Consider the following 6,623-nt stretch of genomic DNA (forward strand, 5'->3'; position numbering starts at 1 on the left):
TAAAATATTAAAATATATGGGGAAAAAAGAATAGATAGAAAAACAATTTTTTAAAGAATATTTTCAAAATTTAATTCTACTATGTTTTTATAAAATTTAAATAGATAGCCTTTTACAATCATGCAGCAAAAATAGAATTTTGATAGAAATGATATTTCTTATAAATTCTTTGTCATATTATCATTTAAAATTACATATCTTTGAATTTATCTTCTTTTTTGTACGATTTTGTAAATATTCACAATAATATAGAAACACATTTATTTTTTTTCAAAAGAATGCAAGCTAAATAAACAATTATAAATATGATATATTATAATCTATTTTTGCTAAACAAATAAATATCTTTGTTACAAATGGAATGAATCAAATTGAGCGTATATTTATTATTAATGAAACATCATAAAAAGGGGATAATCGTAGCATAATAATTTCTTGCGATGTATCGAATTGTTGAACAAAGTTCAAAAGGGTAAATTGTTATTGATAATGGATATTGCAAGTGGGCTCTCAATTTGAATTCTTTTATGACCCGATTTAATGGTTCATGACACTTTTAAAGCTTCGTTTAAAGATTGCTTTGACGTTTATATTGAATTAAAGCGTTTTCAAGTCCAACTTCGTAGAATTACGTGTTTATATATTTCAAAACTCCATGAATTTTATAGTCTATATTTCTTTCGCGTTTTCTTGCTTTCGTTTCCTTTCCTTTTCGAGAGAATAAGAAAGTGTCCAGTAACTGGATTAATATTTCTTATTCTCTTTCGTTTAATACTATCCTTCGTTGTTAATTTATAAAACAGGGCTTACAATTATACGTCACTGGTCACTATTTTTCACAGAAATTACTACCTTTTCCTATTTAATCTTGGAATCTATATTTTTCTTTAATTTTTATATCATATTGAAACATTGTTATTTTATTACTAGATTATATGAAGAACAGAAAATTATTTCAGAAGATCCAACAATTCTTTTTTAGTATTTCATGATATACATCAATATTTTTAATAGATAATATATCAATGGTTTCAAATATTAAATAAAATATAATTAATTTTTCATGAAGATTGTAAAAAATTTTATTTAAATTTGAATAATTATTAAAGATCTCATTTAGTTAAGCAGATATTGATATAAATCAAAATCTTAGTATCTTATTTAATCATATATCTTAAAAGTTTTATATATATATGTATTTGAAAGTATGTCAATTAACTTTTTCCATGATACAAAAGACTTTCAGTATGCTATTCAACACACCAAAAAAGTAATATACCATTGTAGATTTAACAATCAAAAAAATTCAATTAAATTAAGCCTTTCAGGCATACGATCGATGCAAGAAAAATTACGCAAGGATATAATCGTTTTTAAAAAGGACACAAAAGGATACTGTATTGATCATTATGATCAAACGAGATATGAAAAGATCGATTGAAAAAGTGGAAAATTCGATCAGCACTCGCTTCTGCATTTTCACCACCTGACAATATCGCTTGACCAAATTCTCTCGGGTTCGGTTTCACGCGGCAATCAATAACATTCGTGTTCACTAACGTTCCACATTCAATAATTTGCAGTTTCAATAACTTCGTATCCAATATTTATTGTATTCAATCGTTGGCAGCCGAGTATGGATGGGATATGCATTACCTTTCGCGGTGTAGCGGACACGATGGTGAAAATTCGCGTTGATAAATGAATAATAAAGCGATCGAATGTGGTATTCCTAATCTCCTGGGCACGATGAAGAAATTTGTGCGATAAAATTTTCAATTGTAATATTGGGCAAAGAATATTGGAAGTCGTTATTATTGATATGGACAATTTTGTGAAGCAATTGTTCAAGTTCTGTTTTCAAGCAGAAGAAAGCATGAAAGAATAGTTTTAATTGTAGCGCGTATCAGAAATAAACGTATCTGTATAATTTACCTTAGAACTCGAATAAATCCTATTAAAATTAGGTAAACTTTAAACCGCTATAACTTCAAAGATATTGATTTTCGATCAACAAGTAAAAGATCATTAGAAGCGTGGATTCTTTCTCTTTAAAACGCTTTTTTATTTATCCCGATACGATTTCCGGTTCCCGAGACATCATCGTGTAAAGAAAAGGTAATTTTTAATTATTTATCTCAAACGCTTAAATTCTATTAAAATTAGGAAAACTTTAAATCGCTATAACTCCAAAGATAATGATTTTTAATTAACGAGTTCAAGATGATTAAAAGTAGGAAGTTTGCCTTTTAAAACTCTTTTTGATTTATCTCGATACGACTTCCGGTTCCCGAGATATCATCGTGTAAAGAAAAAGATAATTTTTGATCATCTACTATCTCTATCCTTGTCGTTTATTCGAATATCTCACTTGCATCTCGTCTCACTGAGTTCCGGACAAGTGACAGACGTAATTCCTGGAAGTAGTACGCATTTCCAAGAAAATAAAATGTAGGTCAGAAAGTCGCGGATCCATTCATTATTTCTTAAGCACTACGGAAACTTTGAATCCTTATATCTCGGCAACCGATTTATATATCAGAATAATTAAAAAAGTGGGTTCAATTGCATGATTTTTTAATTTTTTAATTTTTTCCGAAAGAATATACATTACATTTTATTCAATGTTTAATTAGAAAATTTGATAGTTTGGATTATTTTTAAAGTCTAAATTTTTATTGGCGAAAGAATTAAAGAAGAACTATCAATATAGCAACTTTAAATTAATATAGTTAGATCATCAATCTCTGCATATGAGAGCACAACTTACGAATGAATTCTTCTTTAAATAAAATAGTGCCATAAAGATATTCACATTAAATTTGATTAAATTAATATGGAAATATTATTCTGCATAATTTACGCATAATTATTCAAATCTGAAAAAATTAAATTCTAATTTTTCCTTTTCTACATGCAAGGTAAATTTACCATCAAATAGAATCAATTTATCGAAGTCGTCCAATGCTAACAAATGAATTCGACAGGCAAGCGAATAAAATATTTCTTATACATTCTTTCGTATCGAGGATTCTCACATATTCGCAATTCATCGAGCTTGATGAGAAGAACAATTCTTTTCCCATTCCCAATCTTCTATTCTTCAGCATTATTTTTTATTGACCTTCTTCGTAATATAAAATTTTCATTCAATATTTTTCCAATTTTGAAGAAAGTATATATAAATTATTTTACGATTTTCAAGTATGTATTTAAGTAAATTTTTTTAACACGTAAAATTTTTATTTAGAAAAAAAGAAATGATTCGAAATTACGAATATGGAATGCAAAGTCACGTAATGTGTGTTAGAAACTTAGGGGCGATCTCGAAAGTACAATATGACAGGAAGAAAACAAATATTTGTAATATCAGCATTTTTTTATATCATAAAAGAACCCCTTGAGACCACGTGCGACCAGCAGTAACAGTTTTTCCGGGACACCGAGCACGAGGAAAGGGTATCAACCCCGTCCACCTTCCTCCAAATTTCTCTTCACTTCTTACATTAGACATGAGATACGAGTTTATACAACTTCTCGTTGCCCTGCTTTCTGTTTTCTAATTTGGGAGATGCTCTTTCCCTCTGGATAATTCCAAACGTCATATTGCACGAAATGTTTACAGCATTCTCTTACTGAAATGCTCTCTTTGTTACAGAGAACATTAAATTCCTTTTGGAATATTATGTAATTGATTGTAAATGCTAAAGGTTTGAAATTTTATTTTAATATCTGTGTTCGTAATACGATGTTATATAATAATAGGATTAAATATGTTTTATTAATAACATCAGAAAAAATGTTTCCCGTTGAGAAAGTACTTAATTGTAATCGATTGTACTTTTTCAAATCAAAAAGCAACAATTTAATCTTCTTCTAAAAACTAAAAAGACAATTTGATTAAGATTTATCATGAAAGTAAATTAATCATAGTAAATTAATCATATTAAAGAAAATTTTCGAAAAAATTAAGTAACCATTCTCTTTCATTTCGAATAGATAAAAAGAAAAACAAACATAATTTAATTTTCTTCTAAAATTAAAAGTTCGAAAAAATAATTTGATAAAGATAAGTTTCCTCATAAAACTATATTAATGGAAACATACCTTCCAAAGAAACACATTTTTACATTTCTATTTCTATCATTTCATTTTCAAAAAGAGATCATTTCCAATAAAATGCATTCCACTTTTAAAAAATAAAATCAAAGTCCATCTAATCGAATAAAAAAACTCGTCGAAAAAAAAAGATATTTTAAAAAATTTTAAAGTTGAATAAAAGAAAAGAGTTTCGCTTCGTTTCGAAACCAGTGTATTCCAGTTTACTGTTTAATTAATATCTCGAACGTGAATCGGCAATTTAATTCATAAGATCGGTACAATCCCATCGAATCATTTCGTGCACGGATCGAATTCTGAAAAATGTTCGTTCACGAGGGTTGCAAAAAAAAAAAAAAACGGAACGAAAAACGAAAAACGCACCTGTATCAGCCTTTCTATTCCACGCATCCCTTCCCCTCCTCTCTTTATTTTTATTCCTCCGTCGATCGAACGAAAAATTTCGAGCCCTGATAACCGAGTTATCGGTGGCTTCTTTTTTTCTTTTTTTTTTTTTTCGAACTCGTTATCACGTTTCGCCATAACCCATCGTCGAGATAGGGATGCACGCGTTAAAAATGCTTCGTGTACCCCTATTATCGTCGCTAAAACCCGTCTCACAATCTTCACGCGAGCCAACGATATCGGATTTTTGCGAAATTCCATTCGTTAACCGTGGTCAAACGTTTCCTGGTTATATGAGCTAATGAATCGTTACAACACATTGTCTCGTTTTCGTCATCCGTCCATTGAAAATGAATATCGATCGTTGAATTATCTGCAATGGAGCAATGCTCGTTTTCCGTGTTATTATTTTATTGTTATTCTTCCATTATTTATTTTTGACGCTCGATCAATGAGTTATGGTATCGATCGATAATCAATTGACATTCAAATCGAACGATGAGAACTGAGAGCATACGGCGGACAATGTGAAAAGGCTCTTAAGATTATGCTATATAGGCGAACGTTAGCAACAAGATGAACGTCACGACTAATTCAGACTAATATAATGTTCAATGCAACGAGAATTACATTGAAGCGGCGAGAAGGGTTACGAGAAGATTCGTTTTTATTCCTGGCTTATTCCTCGCCTATTTCGATGGATAATCTTGAATATTTAATTAGATAATTTTTAGATTGGATATTTTTTATTTGTAACCGTGTTCTGTATCATTGTTAATATAGAATTAATATAGATGGACAAGCATCATTACACGTCAAAATATCGTAAACTACGATGTTACGTAATGATAGGTGAATAGAAATGGATATATAATGGTTAGATATTATCTCGTTAGATGTTCATCCTCGTATCACGCCATTGCAATAGGCAAAATTAACTTATTTTTAATTTAATATTTTTTTATAAATACTCGTGTTCCTCGAGTTCATCGATCATACGGATGCTAAATTATTAATGAGGGGAAGAAAGATGGGTATATACGTCGATAATCTTGACTTTTGAATTGGTTTTACATTTAGATAAATTTTTAAAAGCATAGACGGTGAAAAGAAAAAAGGCTAAAATAAAAGGCTTAAAGGTTTTGTTGCAATATTTAGTGAAAATAAAAAAAAAAATATCTAATAACTATAGAATTGATATTGAAATTCGATGTGAAATTAATTTTTGTTTACATGTATTTAATATCGTGAGATTTGCATTGAAATGAAAGGAAAACATTCAGGAGGTAAACAAAGAAGGTTTGGATCATTTACGAAGAAACCTTTGTTAATATTGACATTTTCATTTAAATAGAAGAAGACATATTGAACATCTACCATTACTAAGAAAATTTATACCATATATGAGGTTTATTAATATTAGTAATAGGTAATGTTTTGTTTGACAACCTTCAACTAACATACGTCTAATAAACCAAATCACTTCTATTTACGTTCAATATGTGGTTCGAAGAAACTCACTTACGATATTAGAATATTCAAATAACAAAAATTAAATGAAACTATTATTAGGATTTATGTTGATTAAACATTTTTTACCTCTCTCGATTAGTACTACAAGCCCTTAAACTTTGTGCCCCTAATCACCTATCTGTTATCCAAATACTATAAACGAATAAATTATATTAAAATATCTTTCACTGCATATATATATATGCATACTTTCAATGCATATATATTTTATAAAAATGTTACATACGAAATTTTCCTACGAATCTGTATCTATGTGTATCTATGTTGAATATTATAGCATAGTCTTCCATAATCATTGAAATAGAAACAAATAACAATAATATAGCAAGAGGGCATCTGGTGTAGGGGATAGTGAGCCGACTTCCAAACCTGAGGGCCTCGAGTTCAAATCTTTACTGATCTTCTCTCCCATTTTTCTTCAGTTCCTACACAATTGAAGATGGAGGCACTCTCAACCGAGAGCTACACACACCTAACGCACAAGGATCAACAACGTGAAACAAGGACAAAACATTCGGAGAGAGAAACGCGTGAAGAAAAATACACGTATCATTATTGATGCGTTTATTATAAAGAGGGGGAAGGGG

General features: G+C 29.5%; 1 protein-coding gene and 1 long non-coding RNA gene across 2 annotated transcripts in view; one reads left to right on the forward strand and one right to left on the reverse strand.

Annotated features, from left to right (window-relative positions):
* LOC102676127 overlaps positions 1 to 6,623 on the reverse strand; it is a 413,064-nt gene that overhangs the window by 394,189 nt on the left and 12,252 nt on the right. The window lies entirely within an intron of this gene.
* LOC116185627 overlaps positions 1 to 6,623 on the forward strand; it is a 26,419-nt gene that overhangs the window by 19,257 nt on the left and 539 nt on the right. The window contains exon 3 of the long non-coding RNA XR_004150491.1: positions 3,795 to 3,801. This is a non-coding gene — a long non-coding RNA (uncharacterized LOC116185627). The remainder of the gene's footprint in view (positions 1 to 3,794; positions 3,802 to 6,623) is intronic.

This window comes from Apis dorsata, unplaced genomic scaffold (genome assembly GCF_000469605.1).
Source record: "Apis dorsata unplaced genomic scaffold, Apis dorsata 1.3 scaffold_27, whole genome shotgun sequence".
Lineage (NCBI taxonomy): Eukaryota > Metazoa > Arthropoda > Insecta > Hymenoptera > Apidae > Apis > Apis dorsata.